Consider the following 23,751-nt stretch of genomic DNA (forward strand, 5'->3'; position numbering starts at 1 on the left):
TTAACACCTGCATCCAAGTCTCAGTGTATACATCATCACTAGATAAAATAAACTCACACACATACAATTGAGAAAAAATGGAGAGAGATACAGTGTTCAAAAGAACATGAAAGAGCAATGAAGTGGAAATGAAAAGATAAACAGAAAGGGGTACAAGTGCACAGTGGAAATTAAAAGCAGAACAAGAATTCATTTCTTGAGCTGGTAAGGAGTCATTCTCATACAGATACTTTAAAATTTAGAAACCTTCAGCAGCTCTTGCTTGTCAGAGCCTGATTACCATGAAGGTGCAGTCTCTCAGGTAAAAGAGTCCAAAACACATTGAGCTGCTTTATAGATTGGTCTTGACATCTTGAATTACACTCAGGAAGAAATAGGTAGCCAATTCAGCCTAAGTAGCACAGGTAGAATGTGTTCCATCTAGTTTCTGAGACTTAAAAGGATTTCTGCCTGCCGGACCACCTCTGGTTGACCTTCATCCATGATCTTAATTGGAACCCTTTAATTGGAACCCTTTAAGGGTCCATCGCCCGGACCCTTGGAGCCATTACCACGTGGGCTCGGGATCTCTGCTCCCCTGGGGGTGAGTTTTAGACCGCCAGTCCCCCTCTTCCCAACCGAATCGGCCACCACATGGACTCGGGAGCTCTCCTCCCAGGCAGTGGTTCCCTGGACTGCCTGCCCCCCATTTCCAGGCTAGCTCTTTAGCAGCCTTTTTGGCCACCGACCGCCGACTTTAGCTGCTTTTTGGCCACCGACCGCCGACTCATCCACGCAGGGACCGCCTCTGGTCCTGGGAAGCTGAGCCTTGTCATTGCCTGGACCCTTGGAGCCATTACCATGTGGGCTCGGGATCTCTGCTCGCCTGAGGCGCAGCCTCGGCCTGCCCGGCCCCGATTCCCGACAAGCCTCCCCTTCGCCTGCCACACGCCGACTCATCTGTGCCTCCTCTGCCTCCCCTGGGGAGCTGAGCCTTGGACCGCCTGGACCCACGCCCGCCTCATCCTTTCCCAACCTGGACCTTCGCACCCCGCTCGGGAACTCCAACACTAAGGATCTTTGCCCTCACAGACCCCCAGTCCTTTACTAACTAGAGAGGAAATGGGACACCAGCCTTGTCAGCCATTGGAGTGGTTTTGGGGTGCCCCTGGGCTGATCTAGCCGGATCAAGTTATCAAACAACAACATAAACAAAAACAGTGACGGTTGAAATAATAATAATGACAAATCTGTCCAAATCCAAGTGGAAGAAGCATAGCCTAGTAGTGGATAGAGCATGGGCCTGGGAGTCAGAAGGACCTGTGTTCTAATCCTGTCTCTGCCACTAGTCTGCTCTGTGACCCTGGGCAAGTCACATCACTTCTCTGTTCTTCGGTTATCTCATCTCTAAAGCAGAGATTAAGACTGTGAGCCCCATGTGGGACATGAACTGTGTCCAACCGGATTAGCTTACATCTACCCCAGAATGAACAGTGCCTTGCACATGATAAGCACTTCATGTTCCCGGGGACTGTGGTAGCCAGATGCAGGTAAAGGGGGGATTTGGGGAAGGTAGCGGGGAGGGGAGGATACCCAGGACTTCTCGATCCTGTCGGGGTCCAGGCCGGATCCCTAGATTGTAAACTTGTCTGCTGTGTGAGCTTGGGCAAGTGCTTCCCCTCTCTGGGCCTCAGTTGCCCCATCTGTAAAATGGGGGCTAAGAGCGTGAACCCCATGTGGGAGAGAGACTATGTCCAACCTCAGAAACTTGTACCTACCTCAGTGCTTAGCACAGAGCAAGCATTTAACAAATATGATTATTATTATTACTAATGATAAACTCAATGCGGGCAGGAACATGTCTATCGACTCTAAGCAGCATGGCTCAGTGGAAGGAGGCCGGGCTTGGGAGTCAGAGGTCGTGGGTTCTAATCCAGCCTCCGCCACTTGTCTTCTGTGTGACTTTGGGCAAGTCACCTAATTTCTCTGTGCCTCAGTTGTCTCATCTGGAAAATGGGGATGGAGACTGTTAGCCCCACGTGGGACAAACTCATTACCTGGTATCTCCGACTCACTGCTTAGACCAGGGCTTGGCTCATAGTAAGTGCTTAACACCATCATTATTATACAAGGTAGTCAGGTTGTCCAACATAGGGCTCACCGTCTTCACTGTGAAGCAGCATGGCGTAGTGGAGAGAGCCCGGGCCTGGAAGTCAAGAGGTAGTGGGTTCTAATCCTGACCTTGTCACTTGTCTGCTGTGACCTTGGGCAAGTCACTTCACTTCTCTGGGCCTCAGTTCCCTCATCTGTGAAATGGGGATCGATACTGTGAGCCCCATGTGGGGCAGGCACACTGTGTCCAACCCGATTTGCCTGCATCAACATCAGTGCTCGGCACGTAGTAAGCGCTTAACAAATACCATCCTTATTATTCACCCCCAGTTTACAGATGAGGTGACTGAGGTGCAGAGAAGTGAAGTGACCTACCCAAAGTGCTTGGTTCAGGGCTGTGCACACAGTAAGTGCTAAGGAAATAGTACTGATTGAGTGGAGGGGTAGTTTAGCCATGTGGAAAGAGTAGGCGACAGGGCCCTAGGAGACCAGGATTCTAGTCCCGGCTCTGCCACTGACCAGCTGTGTAACCTTGGGTAAATCACTTCACCTCTCTCGGCCTCACCTGTATATAGCTAGAGTTCTATTTATTTATATTGATGCTACTGAGGCCTGTCTACTTGCTTTGCTTTGTTGTGCTGTCTGCCTCCCCCCTTCTAGACTGTGAGCCCATTGTTGGGTAGAGATTGTCTCTATCTGTTGCCGAATTGTACTTTCCAAGCGCTTAGTACAGTGTTCTGCACACAGTACATGCTCTATAAATACAACTGAATGAATTAATTTACAAATGCCAGAGACACATGATGAAGGAACACAAGTGATAAAAATCCACTTCAGAAACCACCATTAAGTCAATGCTGCTTACAAAAAGAGGGTAACTTCATAAGAAATATCTGAATTTGAGCAAATCTGTTATTATATGGGGAAATTGGGCTTAATAGATTATCCAAGAGGATTCTTCAAGATGACAAATTCAACTCACAGGATCCCCTTGGCTAAGGATAATAAAACATCTAAATCTGTTGGAATGATGCAAGTGACCGAACCTGGGGCTGAATGGCCTGTGGTACCTTTGCTCTGGGCATTCTCAGATGGGCTGCACCGCTGAGGTCGATTATTCAGTTGCAGCTACATGTAGGTCACTGACTGCTCACTCGCTGACCTTCTGCCCTTCGCACCCTTTGATTTTTGGTCCTGCCATGCCAGATCAAGCCTTTCCTTATTTAGCTCTGAGTAGGTTACCTGCTGCTCGCTCAACTCTGCAGAGGGGAGATGAGTGGAAGAGAGAGTTCAGAGGACAGTGTACTTGGTTAGAAGGAGAGGTAAGGGGATAGAGACAGCCAGTGGAGTCCCTGCCCTCCCTATTGCAGAGTAGAGTCCTCTCTAGTCTGGAGTGACACCGGAGAACCCCTCAGTCATGCCGAGCCCTAGCCTGGGGCAGAAAAAAGCCTATTACCATTTGTGGCTCCTCCACATTCTCCAAGTGAGGAAACAAGAGACATAAAATGAGCCCCAAGTTAGGGAAGGCCAAGGAATTGATTCCAAAGAAAACTTCAGCTGCCCTCTCTGAGTTGAGAGACAGCTCAGATCTCAGCCTTAATATGAGTATGGGCCTGGAAGTCAAAAGGTCATAGATCTTAATCCTGGCTCTGCCACTTGTCTGCTGGGTGTCTTCGGGCAAGTCATTTCACTTCTCTGTTCCTCCGTTACCTCATCTATAAAGGGGGATTGAGACGGTGAACCTGCCGTGGGACAGGGACTCTGTCCAACCTAATTTGCTTGTATCCACCCCAGCGTTTAGTACAGTGCCTGGCACATAGTAAGTGCTTAACAAATTATGTAATTATTATTAGTTGGCTCTTTCATGAACCCCAAGGAAATTTCATCCATCACTCCAGTGAGGAGCTGGAATAGCCCTAGATAATCACACTCGGGAATCTCATCCAGAAGCAGGTTCCACAGACAAAAGAGAATTTAGCCTGGATTCACGGACTTCATTTTTGGAATTCCTACTAGGCCCCTCAGTCATCTGCTTCAGTGACAGTCTCTTCTTTCCTCAGTCCCTTGGCAGGATTTTTAATGGCACTGACAGATGGCATCTCATTAACAAGGAATCAGAGAGGAGCAGGACAACACTTGAGCCTCATTAGTGGCTGAATCATCAGCAACCAAACACACACCCCCACTACTCCAGAATGAGGTATGTGCCCCTTGTTAGGGCAAGGGAAAAGCTAAAGTCTCTGGGACATCCCAACAGGAGCGAAGGACAGCTCATTCTCCTGATTCCCAGGGGAGAAGTGGGCTCAGGGGCTCTGGTAGTGTCACTGATAACAGGGGCATCTGAAACCAAAGGGCAGAGAGTAGCTTACAGAACCACAAAGAGCCATTGAGTCTGGAGTATGAGAACACCTTTGCTGTCATCTATTGAAAAAACATGATGTTCCCAGGGTAATGAGATGAACTAAATGTCTATCCCTGCTGAGTCAGCTACATGTGGCACGCCATACCTTTGCCTTTGACTCTCTCTTGTTTGTTTTGCTGTTGAGAAGGCCTATGTAGTTTCAACTCAACATAGTTCAATTCTTCTTCCTTCCCTGAGTCTTTAATCTTGTTGATCTTTGGTCTCTTGGTATGAGACTGAGAGGACTTTTTTTTGTTTCAACTCAGTATAGAAGACTTGTTGTTCACCCACCTCTGCAGAGGGAAGAGGAGCAAGAGAGAGAGAGAAAGAGAGAGAAAGAGAAAGAGAGAGAGAGAAAGCAGACTCCTTTTTCTATATATGGTACTGGTTAAGCATTTATTATATGCTAGGCATTGTACTAAATGCTGGGGTAGATATGGGTTAATCAGGTTGAACACAAACAATGTTCCATATGGGGCTCACAGTCTTCAACCCCATCTTACAGGGGAGGAAACTGAGGAACAGAGAAGTTAAGTGACTTGTCTAAGGTCACACAACAGAGATGTGGTAGAACCAGCAGTAGAAACCAAGTCCTTCTGACTTCCAGGCCTGAGTTCATTCACTAGGCCCCACTGCTTCTCCTTTACAATGAGATAGATGATGGAGTGATAAGCAAGCAATGACCTGGAACTTCCTCCTCTACAAGTCCCAATGGACTTGTGAGAATCCTTGGCCTTTGGAATGCAGGCACGGTTTGGAGGATGAGTCCAGCACAGGGTAGTCAGGGGTATTGTAAAATTATCTTTTGAGCACTGAACCAGAATACAAGGAAAGACAATAAACTTCGAGGAAGATAGAGGCTCAAAAGAGAAAAAGATGTGTGTCAGATTTCTATCCAGATATATTTGAAATTCAAAAATACGTCTCTCCATTGGGTGACAGGAAACCTGTAAAATGTCTCATGAGATCATTAATATCTTCAGACCTATGAGAAAAATCAGGGGTACATTAAAGATAGACTCATTTTAGAGGAAGCCCAGTCTAAAGTCTTCAGCATCTGCCATTTTACAAGGGACATTTACTTGTAAATTCAAAAGAAGGCTATTTAGCTCAAAAAATACTAAACCAGATCTTTACGAGGTTGATGGAAAGGAGAAAGCCAGTCCAAATGTTCAGAAACAGGAGTTTCAAGGAGGTAGCCAAGGCATCACTGTGATATCTAGAGGGCTTCATCTTCAAGGTGTCTGCAAATACAAGTCTTTGGTCTTCTGGGAGATATAGTTCTCTAAGGAGGTTGTATAAGTTCTTGTTCCTATTTCCCCTTATCCATCTCTAAAAGTCTCCTATGGGCTTTTAATAACCAGCAATACCATCAGGACCCTCATCAACATGATGTTCTTGGCATTTTTCTGACTCCAAATGAGAGTCAACATCATTCCCATCTGGGAGCTGGAAAAGACCTTGCATGCTCCAGATACACACATTGAGACAGGAATTTTCTTAAACTCTCACACACAAATTGTGAGTGATAATAATAATTATAATGATAATAGTGGTATTTATTAAGCTCTCACTGGGGTTGATTCAAGATAATCAGGACCTACATGGGGCTCATAGCATAAGTAGGAGAAAAAACAGGTATTGAATTCCCACTTTGCAGATGAGATAACTGAGGTCCAGAGAAGTTAAAATGCTTCCCCAAGGTTACACAGTGGAGAAGCAGTGAAATCAGGATTAAAATCCACGATCTCTGACTCCCAGACCTGTGCTCTTTCCACTAACTAGCTGGTGCTGCTTTTCTTAACAATAGAAATATCATCAATGGGTCAGACCAATCTTCAGTCCTAGAGATGGAAATGGAAAGGCATCTCTCAGCTCCCTTTTCACTTTTCAAATCCATCCTTGTCAGTTTATTCTTGTTCAAGTCTAAGCTACTTCACTTATCTAGCAACAAACCCATTTCTTCTTACCCTGACCCAGTAGAGGTGGGGAATAACTAATCATTTACTGTAGACCCCCAAAAATATCACTAATATGAAGACCATGTCAACTACCCCCTCAACCTTCTTTTCTAGTGGTTGAATAATTTCAATTCTTATTCACTGAGCTCTTTCTCCAGACCTTCTTTTACTCCTCTGTCTCTTAGTCCTCTTCCCTGATTCATTCCCTGGAGAGTCTAGTCCTGGAAATATGACTGGTGTCATAGTCTGACCAAAGCCAGGGACACAGCAGGGAAACTTCATGAACTGATATGGTTAAGTGCTATACATGCCTCACAGAAGCTTGGTAAATTAGGTTTCAAATTGTCTTGCCACTGAATTACAAAACCCACAATAACCTTTAGATGAAATGCATTTCAATATTCTTCCTGATTTACTTATAAACACTGAACAATTTTTTTTAAATTGCTGTTTTATCCAGTACCCCTACCTGGTTTGTATTTATGTTGGAGGGTTTTCTCTCCCCTGCCCGAGTCCCATGTTTAAGAAACAATTTGAAATCTGAAGCAGCAAACCTTTCAAACTTTCCCTTTATCTGTTGCCTTTGACTGGGGGATGAGCTCTGAGATTCTGAATTAAGTACAGAAAGACAGAGGACTATGACTAACCAACTACCTCTAGCTTCTGAGCACATTAGGTATGAAGAATCTCATAGAGTGCCACATCTATTTTTGAATTAAATTTTAAATTTTCTAACACAATAATTAGAAATTCTTGCACACGCACACACCCACACAGACAATACCTCAGGGTGGCCATTGCTCTCTAGGTCAGTGTGGAGAGGATAAAGGAAACAAATACCTGCTTGGAATATGCATTCTGGGGACAATTGGTCCAGGGGCCCAGGTTTGTGTCTGGTGGGAACCAGGGGAACTGAAAACCCAGGAATCCAACAGGAAACAGAAGGTCTCAGCTCTCCATGGCATCAAATCCCCCAAGAGAGAGAAATCCAGACCGACGACCCCAGAGACTTTCTTCTGCTCAGTCCCAACTGAACTGGGATCCGAGAGTGGAGCAGCTGCTCACTGTACAGTGGTCCAGCTGACACTGCACAGGAAACTCGTTACTGCTGCTGGTTTGTAGTTTGCCACACCATGGGTCCACCAGGCCAGCGAAGTATCATCTCTCTATACTTAGCTTCGTGAGAGCAAGAATTTCTCTCGTGGCCCAACTCTTCCTCCCCTCTAAGAGCCCAGGGGTATGAGGAGCAGGACAAAGCTGAATTCCAGGACTCAGATGAAATATACTCATGCATTTCCCTTCTGGGTGTCATGAAATGGTGAAAAAAGCCTTTGTAACATCAGGAGCCACAGGTAGTAAATGGAAAAGGTCAGAAAGGGGCTGTCTTTAAAAGGTAACCAATGTAGAAGAGGTTTTTAGTTCCTCATCCACACCCACACATGCTGATTAAAATCTTCCCTTTAATAGTGTCATCTTTGAACCCGAGTTGCAAATCTCTCTATGTGTGCATGTTCCAAAACAACATGACAGTCTGTAACAGCTTTAATTCTCGTTAGGCCTTTCAGAACAAGGGACTCTAACTCAAATCTACAGCACAAACAGAGGATGGACATCTTTCTGCAATGCAGTCTATCAAACAATAGTCAGGATGTTCGGATTCATCAGGCTAGGTCACCAAGATTGGGCCAAGGACAATTACTCCGATGTACAGAAGTCTGTTTGCAGCATTACATGATAGTATGCAATACCTCATGATTCACATAAAAAGAGGCTTTTAGAAACTGGTGTGATGGCAAATTTAGTTGGTTTACCATGCTCAGTGTTGGGACACCCAAGTGAAAGAGATTCAAGGCTCCAGTGATCACCACTAACCTAAGAATTTCTACCCATCTTTAAAGAATGTATATGGCCCTGTATGCTATTACTGTTTGGCCTAGTGGAAAGACCATAGGCCTGGGAGGCAGAGGACTTGGATTCTAATCTTGGATTCTGGAATGGCTGCTGAGAAATATCCCTGAGCACATATTCTGGGGAGATCAAATAGCGATTTCAGACAACAGAGTGATTTAGTAGAAATGATCTCCGCAGTTGCATCAGATACAGGAAAAATACAGGAATGGTTTTCATTGTTCTACATTTTCCTATAGCTAATAAACATTTCAAAAATTAGAAGAGAATATATACATATTTTTTGTTATAGATTATCTATAAGAGTCATTGAATTTCTATTCATGGGACCCAGGAGTGGAAGACCAGTAAATTTTACCTCATTGCTTAAAGCTCCACTGGGACCATGAATGGAAAGTCAGCTAGAAGATGCCAATGGCCAATGGCTAATGATAATTAGCGATACATATCTCATCAGACCAACAAAGAGAATTCCTAGTTAGTGAGAAGGATGAAAGATTAGGAAGCATTTGGTGTTGAGTCAGTCAGCGGTCTCATGGGTAAGATTTTAGAGCCCCATGAAGTTGATGTACCTGTTTGGTGCTTAGTGAATTAGGTCAGTGTCCCCAGCCACTACGAGGGAACTCTGATGGATTGATGATAGTCCAGGTGAATGGAGGACACTAGTAACTCTACAGTTCCTTGTTCTGGTCCCTTCAGCACCATTTCTTGAGCACCAATCTCCTCTTTCTCCTTTTTAGTCATGATCTAAGATGAACATCTTGCCCACAGAGCCAGCAAACTGGGAAACAGCAATAATGTCTTCAGTTCCAACGGCAATGACTCTTGTTGGATGTGGTTGTTTAGAGTTTTGAGTTCTGTGGGGTCCAGTGAAAGATAATTGGCAGCTCTGTGCTCCCAGATGAATCTTTTAATATGTGTACTTCTGTTTATTCAAAAATATAAAATCAATATCTGGATTTATGAGTGAAGAAGTCACTGTTGATGATGAGATTCTATCTGATTCAGAGTGTGTTCCATTCCTGCACGTGCTTCTTCTTCTGCTCCGCAAATCACATGATTCTTTTCTTCCCTTTCATTCTCACTTATTACAAGACTGTGGAGGGAGAAATGCAGGAAGCTCAATTCTGTGAATTCCAGTCACTTTTAAAGCTGACCCTGGAAGTGTTGATGATTTTCCTCTTTAATGTGAAGGAAAGCAGGGCAAGTCTTCCCCACTGAACCAGGATGAGAATGAAAAGCGTGCTGTACAGAGGTTGGGGCCTGCAGAATGTCCATTGGGAGGAAAATGGAAGACAAACTCATTGTAGCTCTCTGCCCCGGCTGCTCACATCCATCAGAGTCCATCCGACCTACCTATCATGGCTGTGTGCCAGGGATAATAACTAGCTGTAGAGGAGTAGCTGCTTAGGCCTATGTTCCCAGTGATGCAGGTTTTTGACCTAAGAAATACTAAAGGCATCCTGAAAGTAGCTGGTTTACGGAAGAAGTGAACACCACAAGGACTTTTACTTTGTGACCCTATGGAACAGCATCAACACTGAACCGTAAATGTGCTCTGCATGGAGAACTCTTGCAGGCCTTTGCTTGGAGTGGCTTATCTGCCTGTCTTCTAACTTGTTGTTCCCTGAGCCCCTGAGGGAACAGGACTGATGGGGGGTGGGGGGAGGAGGTGGGAGCCAAACAAGTGTAAATGATATGGCTTTGTCCCACTTCTTGGTGCTGAAACCTTCCTAACAAAATTTTGTGGCAGTGGGCCAGGAAATATGGGGGTGGGCAAAAGGCTTCCAGATGTCTTTAAACACAAACCTGCCCTGAGCAAGCGGAAGGCGGTGTGAGAGCAGTAGTCCTTCGTCATTGAACCAGAAGCTATGACATCAGTCTACCTTTCTTGCAGGGCAGAGCCGGCCTCTTCAGGTACAGATTTGCTCACCACATCCAGAGAAGGGAGAGAAAATGATCCCTAAAACCACTGGCTTCTGCAAATCTCCAACCACTGTCAGCTGATCATCCACCTCAGGAGTAGGGAGTCAATGAAGAAATTTGAGAACCCTGCTTCTTGGGCTATTTGTACAGAGACAGTGACAACTGTCCAAAGCAGTGACCAGTAATTATGGCCAGGGAGCAATCGTGAGTGAGACAAAGATGAGTGATTATCTTTCATTCATTCATTCATTTAATCATATTTATTGAGCACTATGTGCAAAGCACTGTACTGAGTGCTCGGGAGAGCACAGTAAAATAATAAGCAGACACATTCCCTGCCCACCAAGAAGCTCACAGTCTAGAGGGGGAGACAGACATTAATATACTTAAATAAATAAATGAGTTAAAGATATATGTGTGTGTGTGTGTGCGTGTGTGTGTGTGTTGTGGGGCTGGGAGCGGGGAATGAGCAAATCAGGGCAATGAAGAAGAGAGTGGGAAGAGAAGAGAGGAGAGCTTAGTCAGTTTAGGCTTCTTGGAGGAGGTGTGCTGTCAATATGGCTTTGAAGGTAAAGAGAGAAATTGTCTGTATGATACGAGGAGGGAGGACATTCCAGGCCAGAGGCAGGATGTGGATGTATCTTGTATCTACAACAACACTTAGTAGAATGCTTGGCACATAGTAAGCATTTGAGAAATAGCAATTTTACTATTACAATATCATTATCATTCTCTCCCATTCTCTCCTAGACCCCCTCCAATCTGGCTTCCGTCCCCTCCACTCTACCGAGACTGCTCTCTCCAAGGTCACCCATGACCTCCTTCTTGCCAAATCCAATGGCTCCTATTCCATTCTGATCCTCCTTGACCTCTCTGCTGCCTTTGACACTGTCGACCATCCCCTCCTCCTCCATACCTTATCTCACCTTGGCTTCACGGACTCTGTCCTCTCCTGGTTCTCCTCTTACCTCTCTGGCCGATCATTCTCGGTCTCCTACGCTGGAGCCTCCTCCCCCTCCCATCCTTTAACTGTTGGAGTTCCTCAAGGGTCAGTTCTTGGCCCTCTTCTGTTCTCCATTTACACTCACTCCCTCGGTGAACTCATCCGCTCTCACGGCTTTGACTACCATCTCTACGCAGATGACACGCAGATCTACATCTCCGCCCCTGTCCTCTCCCCCTCCCTTCAGGCTCGCATCTCCTCCTGCCTCCGGGACGTCTCCACCTGGATGTCGGCCCGCCACCTAAAACTCAACATGAGCAAGACTGAGCTCCTCATCTTCCCTCCCAAACCCGGTCCGCTCCCAGACTTCTCCATCACCGTGGATGGCACGACCATCCTTCCCGTCCCGCAGGCCCGCAATCTCGGTGTCATCCTTGACTCGTCCCTCTCGTTCACCCCACACATCCTATCCGTTACCAAGACCTGCCGGTTTCACCTCTACAATATCGCCAAGATTCGCCCTTTCCTCTCCACCCAAACGGCTACCTTACTATTACGGGCTCTCGTTATATCCCGGCTTGACTACTGTGTCAGCCTTCTCTCTGACCTCCCTTCCTCCTCTCTCGCCCCGCTCCGGTCTATTCTTCACTCCGCTGCCCGGCTCATCTTCCTGCAGAAACGATCTGGGCATGTCACTCCCCTTCTTAAACAACTCCAGTGGTTGCCTATCGACCTCCGCTCCAAACAAAAACTCCTCACTCTAGGCTTCAAGGCTCTACATCACCTTGCCCCTTCCTACCTCTCCTCCCTTCTCTCTTTCTACCGCCCACCCCGCACGCTCCGCTCCTCTGCCGCCCACCTCCTCGCCGTCCCTCGGTCTCGCCTATCCCGCCGTCGACCCCTGGGTCACGTCCTCCCGCGGTCCTGGAACGCCCTCCCTCCTCACCTCCACCAAACTGATTCTCTTTCCCTCTTCAAAACCTTACTTAAAAATCACCTCCTCCAAGAGGCCTTCCCAGACTGAGCTCCTCTTCCCCCTCTACTCCCTCTGCCATCCCCCCTTTACCTCTCCGCAGCTAAAGCCTCATTTTCCCCTTTTCCCTCTGCTCCTCCACCTCTCCCTTCCCATCCCCACAGCACTGTACTCGTCCGCTCAACTGTATATATTTTCGTTACCCTATTTATTTTGTTAATGAATTGTACATCGCCTTGATTCTATTTAGTTGCCATTGTTTTTACGAGATGTTCTTCCCCTTGACGCTGTTTAGTGCCATTGTTCTTGTCTGTCCGTCTCCCCCGATTAGACTGTAAGCCCGTCAAACGGCAGGGACTGTCTCTATCTGTTGCCAACTTGTTCATCCCAAGCGCTTAGTACAGTGCTCTGCACATAGTAAGCGCTCAATAAATACTATTAAATGAATTATCATCATTACTTAGCACATTCAGAGCATTCCACTTATATCCATTGATCACTTAGCACCACCTCTGGTCAAGAAGCATCTTACCCTCCTTGACACAAAACAGAAAAGATGTACTGAAGACGAATCACAAGAGTGTTCCATTGTCGCTGCTGCTTGGGAGCTTATGACACACGTGTGCCTGAAAATGTCAGTGGAAAACACACAGTCTTACCACATGGTGCCCATCAAAACCTGTCCTTTCTTGTGCTGTCATATTTCTTGTGCTTCTGGTGTTGTCTTCATTTTGGTCTCCTTTTATCCTGGCATTTCCCAAGCTTCTACTTGGAAAAAGAGGCTCCCCTTTGGACAACGTGTCATGATGATGCATCTGTGGCAATTGTGGGTTCAGGTGGAATGTAGCCTAATCTGAGGCTTTGCTTTACTGGGCCTTTAAAATGTTTTCCATCTTCTCCTTGCTTTCAGTTTCCCAATCCCAACTCTCCATAGGGCAGTAGCTTTCTGTCACCCATCCTCCTCACATGCCCCACCCAGCAAAGCTGTGTTGAAGTGAGCATAACTTCAGTGTTAGTTGGCTGACTTTCTTGTAAGTGTTGGACTTCTTGATTTTATTTTATTATTTTTTATCTATCACTGCATCATCGGTCAGTGAACCACCCAGGTAACATAATTCAGTTCTGTCTTTTAACCACAGTTTCTCTGGAGGGAACTACTATATTAACCTGGTATTTTTTAGCCATAACCTGATTACCTTGTATCTACCCCAGCGCTTAGAACAGTGCTCAGTACATAGTACAAGCTAACAAATGTCATCATCATCATTATTATTATTATTGTCATCTTTGAAGGGATACTGCCACCCGTTTTTCTAGGAGACAGTTCTGTGTAGAATAACAACTGTTATGGGACTTAAGATAATGTACAATGTCTGTGGAGTTGGAAGAATTTCCTAGAGGAGCCAAAGGACATTTTAACATTTGTATTCCTGCTGCATCCTCCAGCAGAGTTGCATTGAATTAACTCACACACATTCAATTCAGAAAATCGAAGAGAGAGACAGTATCAAAAAGAGTGAGCTGGAGCGAGAAAGAAAGCTGAAATTAAAAGACAGAGAGAAACGATGCAGGGAAGAATATAAAGACCGGATAACATACCTTGCTTTAGTTCCACCCCTCCCCTTCTCTCTTCCCCACCCATGCCCCATCCCAGTCCTCCTGTCCCACCGCTACCCCTCATCCCCCTCTCCCCGTCCAGGGCCCCGCCACCTCCTTCCCATCCAAACCCTCCCCTCCCCCCGCCCTCCCCCCCTGCCCTTGCACCCACAGCTACTTTCAAGTGTGGCCTCTGGAACCCCTGCTCTATTACGGGTAAGCTACCTTTCGCCCATGACCTTTTCCTCTCCCGCTCTCTCCTCCTCCTCGCCCTTTCAGAAACGTGGCTCTCTCCCGAAGACACGGTCTTCGCCGCCGCTCTCTCCAGCGGAGGCCTCTCCTTCTCCCACTCCCCCAGACTCACCGGTAAGGGAGGAGGCGTCGGCTTCCTCCTCTCGCCCCGTTGCCGCTTCCGCACTATCCCTCCTGCCCCCTCCCTCTCCTTCCCCTCCTTCGAAGCCCATATCATTCGCCTCTACCACTCCCTCCAGATACTTGTCGCTGTCATCTACCGTCCTCCTGGTCCCACCTCCGACTTCTTCAACCACCTAGACCCCTGTCTCACCTTCCTTCTCTCCTTCTCTCTGCCCACTCTGATCCTCGGAAACTTCAACATCCATATGGACGTACCCGATGACCCTTCTGCCGCCCGCCTGCTCTCCCTCCTCGACTCTGCCGACCTCCTCCTCCCCCATACCGCGCTCACTCACTGACTCGGTCACACCTTCGATCTCGTCATCTCCTACCGCTGCACTATCTCCTCCCTCACCAACTCTGAAATCCCTCTCTCTGACCATAATCTTCTCACCTGCCTCATCTCTCACACTCCCTCCCCCTGCAAATCTTCGCTACTGCCCTACAGAGACCTCCGCTCTCTTGATCCCATCCGTCTTTCCAAAAGCATCTCTCCTCACCTTGCCGCCCTGTTCTCACTTCCCACTCTCAATGATCAGGTCTCCGCTCTTAACTCCACCCTCTCTACTCATCTCAACTCTCTCGCCCCCCTTTCCCTCTGCCGCTCTCACTCCACTAACCCACAGCCCTGGATCACCTCCTCTGTCCGCCTCTTACGCTCCTATGCTCGAGCTGCTGAGCGCTCCTGGGGAAAATCCAAGCACCAAGCCGACCTCACACACTTCAAATTTATCCTTTCCTGCCTTAACGCTGCCCTCTCCTCCGCCAGGCAAAACTTCTCCTCCCTCATCGACACCTATGCCCGTCACCCCCGCCAATTGTTCCAGACCTATAACTCTCTCCTTAGACCCCCTGTTCCTCCCCCTCCCCCATCCCTCACCCCCAATGATCTGGCCACCTATTTCATCACAAAAATCAACACAATCAAGTCTGAGGTCCCCAAAATCACCCCTCCTCCTCTCCCCTCCCCCCACCAATCTCTCCCCTACTTTTCCATCCTTCCCTGCAGTATCCTCAGAGGAGATCTCCTCCCTCCTCGCAAGTGCCACCCCCTCCACCTGCGTCTCGGATCCCATTTCCTCTCACCTTATTAAAACCATCACCCCTGCCCTCCTCCCTTCCTTAACTTCTATTTTTAACCACTCGATCTCCAATGGCTCCTTCCCCTCTGCCTTCAAACATGCCCATGTCTCCCCCATCCTAAAAAAAAACACTCTTGACCCCACATCCCCCTCCAGTTATCACCCTATCTCCCTCCCTATCTTCCTTTCCCAAATCCTAGAACGAATCGTCTACAATCGCTGCTTAGAATTCCTTAACTCCCATTCTCTCCTGGACCCCCTCCAATCTGGCTTCCGTCCCCTCCACTCTACCAAGACTGCTCTCTCTAAGGTCACCCATGACCTCCTTCTTGCCAAATCCAATGGCTCCTACTCCATTCTAATCCTCCTTGACCTCTCTGCTGCCTTTGACACTGTTGACCATCCCCTCCTCCTCCATATCTTATCTCACTTTGGCTTCACGGACTCCGTCCTCTCCTGGTTCTCCTCGTATCTCTCTGGCCGGTGATTCTCAGTCTTCTTCGCTGGTGCCTCCTCTCCCTCCCATCCTTTAACTGTTGGAATTCCTCAAGGGTCAGTTCTTGGCCCTCTTCTGTTTTCCATTTACACTCACTCCCTTGGTGAACTCATTTGCTCTCACCGCTTTGACTACCATCTCTATGCAGATGACACGCAGATCTACATCTCCGCCCCTGTCTTCTCCCCCTCCCTTCAGGCTTGCATCTCCTCCTGCCTCCAGAACGTCTCCACCTGGATGTCGGCCCGCCACCTAAAATTCAACATGAGCAAAACTGAGCTCCTCATCTTCCCTCCCAAACCCAGTCCTCTCCCAGACTTCCCTATCACCGTGGATGGCTCGACCATCCTTCCCGTCTCTCAGGCCCGCAATCTCGGTGTCATCCTTGACTCGTCTTTCTCGTTCATCCCACACATCCTGTTACCAAGACCTGCCGGTTTCACCTTTACAATATTGCCAAGATCCGCTCTTTCCTCTCCACCCAAACGGCTACCTTACTGCTACGGGCTCTCGTTATATCCCGGCTAGACTACTGTGTCAGCCTTCTCTCTGACCTCCCTTCCTCCTCTCTCGCCCCGCTCCAGTCTATTCTTCACTCCGCTGCCTGGCTCATCTTCCTGCAGAAACGATCTGGGCATGTCACTCCCCTTCTTAAACACCTCCAGTGATTGCCTATCAACCTCCGCTCCAAACAAAAACTCCCCACTCTAGGCTTCAAGGCTCCACATCGGCTTGCCCCTTCCTACCTCTCCTCCCTTCTCTCTTTCTACCGCCCACCCTGCACGCCCCGCTCCTCTGCCACCCACCTCCTCACCGTCCCTTGGTCTCACCTATCCTGCCATCGACCCCTGGGCCACGTCCTCCTGCGGTCCTGGAACGCCCTCCCTCCTCACCTCTGCCAAACTGATTCTCTTCCCCTCTTCAAAACCCTACTTAAAACTCACCTCCTCCAAGAGGCCTTCTCAGACTGAGCTCCCCTTCTCCCTCTACTCCCTCTACCGCCCCCCCTTCACCTCTCCGCAGCTTAACTCTCTTTTCCCCCCATTTCCCTCTGCTCCTCCCCTTCTCCCTTCCTGTCCCCTCAGCACTGTATTCGTCTGCTCAACTGTAAATATTTTCTTTACCCTATTTATTTTAATGAATTGTACATCGCCTTGATTCTATTTAGTTGCCATTGTTTTTACGAGATGTTCTTCCCCTTGACTCTATTTATTGCCATTGTTCTTGTCTGTCTCCCCCGATTAGACTGTAAGCCCGTCAAATGGCAGGGACTGTTTCTATCTGTTCCCGACTTGTTCATTCCAAGCGCTTAGTACAGTGCTCTGCACATAGTAAGCACTCAATAAATACTATTGAATGAATGAATAGTTCTTTTTTCCAGCACTTTGTGTCTGCAAGTCTTTCTATTGCCACCTGCTTTCCCTTTTTTTTCATATCCTTAATACTCCCAGCCATCAGCTGGATTCTCACTAGCCCCAAATCTTCTTTAAAACTGCTCCCCCAAACCATCACTGCTGGTAATCTCTCTATCACTTAACCACTCATGTTCAGTTAATGTCAGAACAATTTATTTCCTTCTGGCACTCAAGACTTCACTGCAGGTCTTCCCCAACATCTCATTATGCATCCAACAATACAACACTTAACCTGCTTCAGGTCACCCCCTCCCCTTTTCTAATCTAAGCAACTTTAGCATGCGCAGTAGCCTGTGGGCTGGGATCACGTCTAAACCAACTCTAATTCATTCTATGTCTCCAGACACTTAGCACAGTGCTCTGCCCACTGTGGATACTCAGTCAATATCACTGACTGATGGATTAGGAGCTGTGGATGGAGGATATATCTTCCATATTTTGTGACACCTAAAAATGCTGTCTTCCCTGAACCTCTAATTCAATGAAGGTGAAAATGATCCAAAAATAGGGAAGCAGTAAGGCCTAGTGGAAAGAGACCTAGTTGGAGTAAGGTCTCCTTATCAAACAAAAACTCCTCACTATTGGCTTCAAAGCCTTCCATCACCTTGCCCCTTCTTACTTTTCCTCCCTTCTCTCCTCCTGTAACCCAGCCCACACACTCCACCTTTCTGGTGCTAACCTCCTCACTGTGCTTTGATCTTTCTTGTCCCACTGTCGAACCCTGGCCCATATCCTACCTCCGGCCTGGAATGCCCTCCCTCCTCAGATCAGCCAAACAATCACTCTTCACCCCTTCAATGTCCTACTGAAGGCCCACCTCCTCCAAGAGGCCTTTCCAGACTAAGCCACCTTTTCCTCAGCTCCCCCTCCCTTCCATGTCACCTCAACCTGCTCCCTTTGCTCTTTTCCCTCCTGTCCCAAAGATCTTATGTGTAAGTATTTATATCTATAATTCTATTTATTTGTATTGATGCCTGTTTACTTGTCTTGATGTGTATATAAAATTCTATTTGAGAGAAGCAGCGTGGCTCAGTGGAAAGAACCTGGGCTTGGGAGTCATAGGTCATGGGTTCGAATTCCTGCTCTGCCGCTTGTCAGCTATGTGACTGTGGGCAAGCCACTTGACTTCTCTGTGCCTCAGTTACCTCATCTATAAAATGGGGATTAAGACTGTGAGCCTCGTGTGGGACAACCTGATTACCCTGTAACCACTCCAGTCCTTAGAACAGTGCTCTCAACATAGTAAGCACTTAACAAATACCAACATTATTATTTATTTATATTGATGCCTGCTTATTTGTTTTGATGTTTGTCTTCCCCTTTCTAGACTGTAAGCCGGTGTGGGCAGGGATTATCTCTCTTTATTGCTGAATTGTACTTTCTAAATGCTTAGTACAGGTCTCTGCACACGATTGAATGAATGAATGAATGAATGAATGAATGAATGAATGAATGGGAGTCAGAGGACCTGGGTTCTAACCCCAGCTGCCCCACTTGCCTGCTGTACAACCCAGGGCAAGACACTTTACTTTTCCATGCCTCAGTTACCTCAGCTGCAAAATAAGAAATAAAACCTCTTCCCTCTGATTTAGACTATGATCTCCATATGAGTCAAGGAATGTCTCCAACCTTGCATCTATCCCAGTGCTTTGAACAGTGTTTAGCACATAGTAAACACTTAACAAGTACCCTAAAAAAATGGCAAAGGGACAAGTTTGTCATTATCCTCTGGAGGAGCTGACTTGTTGCTTCTTCTTTCAAATGTTTGGCTCACTGTCCTCATTCTTCCTCAGCCGATGATGAAATGGTCAACAGCTCCCGGATTATTAATGGTTCTTCCCATCACTTACATTTTGCTTGCAGTAGCTGGACGGACACAAGTAGCACCATGAAGAGCAGCCCCAGAGTCACCGCCAAGATCGGCCAGGGTGGAAAGGGGGAATCTGAAAGGGAGAGAAACAAAGCAGGGAATGATTCAGGCAGAGTGAAATGTTGACACAGGGCAGGGATCCAGCAGAATTTGGGGACACATGAAACTTTTGTACCCTCTTGGAGAGGCAATGTCATCTAGTGAAAAGGACAGAGGCCTGGGAATTAAGAGGCCTGGGTCTAATTCTGACTGCCACTTGCCTTCTGGGGGAGCTTAGGGCAAAGTCACCGAATTTCTCTGTGCCCCAAAGTTTTCTCTGTTTTCTCATTGTAAAGTGGGCATTAAATATGCTTTGCTTGTATCCACCCCAGCACTTAGTAGAGTCCCTGGAACATAGTAAGGGCTTAACAAATACCTCTTTTATCATTATTATTAAAAATAATGATTATAATAATAACAGTAAATACCTATTCTCCAGTCCCCTGTAGCTGGTGTGCCCCATGTGGGAAAAGAAATTGTATCAGATATGATTATTCATTCATTCATTCAATAGTATTTATTGAGCACTTACTATGTGCAGAGCACTGTACTAAGTGCTTGGAATGTACAAATCAGCAACAGAGACAGTCCCTGCCCTTTGATGGGTTTACAGTCTAATCGGGGGAGACAGACAGACAAGACAATGACAATAAAAAGAGTCAAGGTGAAGAACATCTCTTTAAAACAATGGCAAATAAATAGAATCAGAATCAGATTATCTTGTACCTATCCCAGATCTTAGGCCAGCGATTGGTAAAAACAAATAAATCCCTAATATTTACTGTTATTATTGATTTTATTTGTGGGATTTCCCCAATGAAGGTTGGAGAGAGAATAGCAAGCTGCTGCAAAAAGGTAACAATACAGTTTGACATTATAATGATGACAATGATAATAAAAATTATCCAACTGTTTCGGGGGGAGAAAACAGCAGGCTCAGGCAAAGGGTTACTGACTGCTTCACAACAACAGACAGAGAATATGGATAATCTTAGTCTGAAGGATTAGTGCCCAGGGATAGCCTTTCTGCAGATCCCAGACAGAGACTGAGGGGAGAAGAAGTCATGACACAGAGACATGACCTCTGTGTAGATTTCTGTTTGCCTGCTCTCCTGCTATGGATTTGTACTTTCATGAGCCCTTTCCCTCTCATCCAGAAGAAACTCTTGACCATTCCTCTAGACTGTTAGGTCTCAGTGAGCAAGGAATGTGTCTACCAACTCTCTTATACTGTTATATTGTATCCTCCCAAGCACTTAGTACCCTGCTTTCCACACAGTAAGCACTCAACCAATACAATTGATTGATTGATGTTTGATCAACCTCCAACTTTTCCATCCATCCTCCCCTTCTGACACAGCTGCTACTGAATCAGTACTCCTTACCTCAGGATCTCCTTTCCTCACAAAGTCGAATTTCTCACTGCTCCACAGTTACCTTTCCCACCTCCACCTCTTTCCTCATGTTTTTTCCCCCTTACTGATACTCTTCCAATCTATGAGAGAAAACCTCTGCACAGCTATAAAACTCTCTTGAGATTTAGTATTTTCTGGAAGTCCTTATTAAATTCTAAAATCCCAGCTCATCTCTCCCCAACATTTAACTTAGCACTCATGTTCATGAATACATCCTTAGCATGAAGAGATTTATCAATCTACATAATCTCCTTATTTTTTCATTGTATTATTCTCCTTTCTATCTTCCTTACCCCTTTGTAGCCCAGCTGTATTTTTATCTTTCCACTTTCTTCCATTTACTGTAAAGAATGTACCTCTCCATGTGTTCTCCATTAAACAGTCAGCTCCTTGAGGTCACAGCCCATGTCTTTTACCCCTATTTTACTTATTCAAACGTTTACTTTGGTGCTCACTTTACAGTGAATATACGATACAAGAAATGCCAATTTATTAATTGACTGAATGATGGCAGTTCTTTCATAATTAGATTTTTGGGGTTTTCAAATGTCTACAAAACTGTGGGGAAGGAACAACTACATGGAACCTAGGAGCTGCTGGCATATTTCTTTACCAAGAAACTCAGTTGAACTGAAATGAGATTCTCTCCAGGCTTTACTGATCGGGCATGCCAACTCCACGAGAGTCAGTCTGACCTGTCCCCTGAGCTTTCCCCTCCATCCTCCTCTCCATCCTCTGTGACCTGCCCTGGACATCTCTTTGCACTGAATTCAAACTCTGGGAATACAGTTCTGGGGTCTAAATCTACAGTCTGTTCCTTCTCATCACCTGTGAACCCCAAGAGAGAGTCACTCGCTGTCTTGTAATGCACTGTTCCCCAGCTGTGAGGAAAATAATGATTACCTGATGATAACTGCTTCTCTTAATCTTAAACTTCAAAAACCTGAATAGTACACAAAGAATGTTCAATATACATCAAATCCTCCTCAGAAAGAGCACTTTCTCAGGCCAATATGAATTGATGGACAATGAAAAGATGGAACATGACCATTGTGAGAAGCAACATAATGAAGTGGTTAGAGCATGGGCCTGGGAGTCAGAAGGACATAGGTTCTAATTCCAGCTCTGCCACCTGTCTGCCGTGTGACCTTAGGGTAGTCCCCTCACTCCTCTGTGTCTCAGTTACCTCATCTGTAAATTGGGGATTGAAACTGTGAGACCCACATGGGACCCCACTGTGTCCACACTGATTTGCTATTACAGTGCCAGAATATAGAAAGCACTTAACAAATACCATAATTACTAATTATCATTATTTCCCAATTCCAGTTGTTCTATGCCAAGAGAATTTTCCTTTGCAACAATTCTCCCTGAATCCTCCCCTTGATACTAGTTGGCCCCAGACTTCTGGGATTCTAATTAATTCCTGTATCGCCTTCCAAGAGCAATAACACATCAATTTTCAGTTCTTCCATGGACAATGCGGATACTTTAATCATCTTTACCTGTTCTGATGCTTGGATATCCACTCAGAGGACTCGTCATTCTGGAGAGGACCTTGAAAGGCCTGGTAAATCCCGAGACAGGAAGACAAACTACGATAACTCTTAGAAATGTGCCGAATGCATTCAGAGAGACGAAGCGTTTGCTATACGATGCCCTAGTTGAAACCACACAGGAAATTCCCATGGTGCCGCACGATACTGAAGTGCTGCAGTTCACTGAGAGGCCAGAGTCATGAGGGTGTGATAGTTAAAATGTAAAGTTCCCTTTTCTATTGTAGATAAAATAGTAAGCACTCAATAAATACTATTGCATAAGGCTTAGATTTATTTCTCATGTGGGATGAGGTTGGTTTTTTTTTGAGGTATTTGTTAAGTGCTTAGTATGTCCAAGGCCCTGTACTAAGTGCTGGGGTAGATACAAGCTAATCGGGTTGGACACAGCCCATGTTCCCCATGGAGTTTACAGTCTAAATCCCACAGATGAGGGAACTGAGGTTTGGAGAAGTTTATGTCACCCCCAAGGCCACACAGCAGACATGTGGCAGAGCTGGGATTAAAAACCGTGTCCTTCTGACTCTCAGGCCTATGCTCTGCCCATTAGGCTATGCTGCTTCTCATGTAGGGTCGGGAAATGGAGGGGGAACAGGATGAGCAGAAGTATTATCAGATGTGTTGGAAATGGTGAAGTGTGAGCTCTAGTAACTAGCCTCCTGCAAACTGCTAAGGAATATGTTAGATTCAACCAATTACCAAATGCTCAGTTTAAATCTTGGGAAGCTGCATCGTCTAGTGAATTTATCCCGGGCCTGTGAGTCAGAGAATCTGTGTTCTCTTCCTGGCTCTGTCATGTGTCTGCTGTGTGAACTTGGGCAAATCATTTCACTTCTCTGTGCCTCAGTTAATCCATGTGTGAGCCCCTTGCAAAACATGACTCTATCCTACCTGATTAGCTTGTAGCTTCCTCTAGTGCTTAGTACAATGCCTGGCACATAATAAATGCTTAACAAATACCATGACAAACCCCTCAAACAACCTTGTCAGAGACTTCTGCTGACAGGAGAAGAATAATCAGGGAGACCCTCTTGCTCTCCACCCTCTTTGGAAATGGTTGTGTTTCTACTCATTCAGTGGATTCATCCTGCAGTTTGCACCCTCAGCCGTTCTCTATGGAAGGTAGGGGAGTCAGACAGACTCTCAGAGAGTGCAAAACTCTAGGTGCCTCTTTGGAGGTTTGCGGGTGCTCAATTTGCTTTCTGGTAATTGAAATTTGTCAACTGTTGTAATGTCACTTTTTTTTTTCTATGGAATTTGCCATTAGACAAGACCCATTCAATATTCAGTCAATCAATCAGATTTATTGAGCACTTACTGTGTGCAGAACACTGTGCTACACTCTTGGGCGAGTACAATATAACAGTCAGTACACACATTCCCTTTCCACAATGAGCTTACAGTCTGGGAGTGGGGAGACAGTCATTAAGCAACAGAGTGTATGGAAGACTTTACAATAGGTCTTCAGTACAACTTTTCTGTTCTGTCTTAGAGAAGAGGCCTCCTGACTTAAGATGGTGCTTAGTGATTAGTGGATATAAGTGATTTACTGTGTGTGTTCTACAGAGTGATAAGGAAAATAATAACACTAATAATAATAACCAAATAATCATAATGATGATGCTGATAGTAGTATTTCTTCCTTCCTGGGTTCCATGCACTCTA

The 23,751-nt window shown here is 46.2% G+C and overlaps 1 long non-coding RNA gene across 1 annotated transcript in view; it reads right to left on the minus strand.

Annotated features, from left to right (window-relative positions):
- LOC103167724 overlaps positions 1-22,118 on the minus strand; it is a 33,548-nt gene extending 11,430 nt beyond the window's left edge. The window contains exon 1 of the long non-coding RNA XR_005661008.1: positions 22,036-22,118. This is a non-coding gene — a long non-coding RNA (uncharacterized LOC103167724). The remainder of the gene's footprint in view (positions 1-22,035) is intronic.
- Between the last annotated feature and the right edge of the window lie 1,633 nt (positions 22,119-23,751).

The sequence above is a fragment of the Ornithorhynchus anatinus genome, chromosome 17, assembly GCF_004115215.2.
Source record: "Ornithorhynchus anatinus isolate Pmale09 chromosome 17, mOrnAna1.pri.v4, whole genome shotgun sequence".
NCBI classification, from domain to species: domain Eukaryota; kingdom Metazoa; phylum Chordata; class Mammalia; order Monotremata; family Ornithorhynchidae; genus Ornithorhynchus; species Ornithorhynchus anatinus.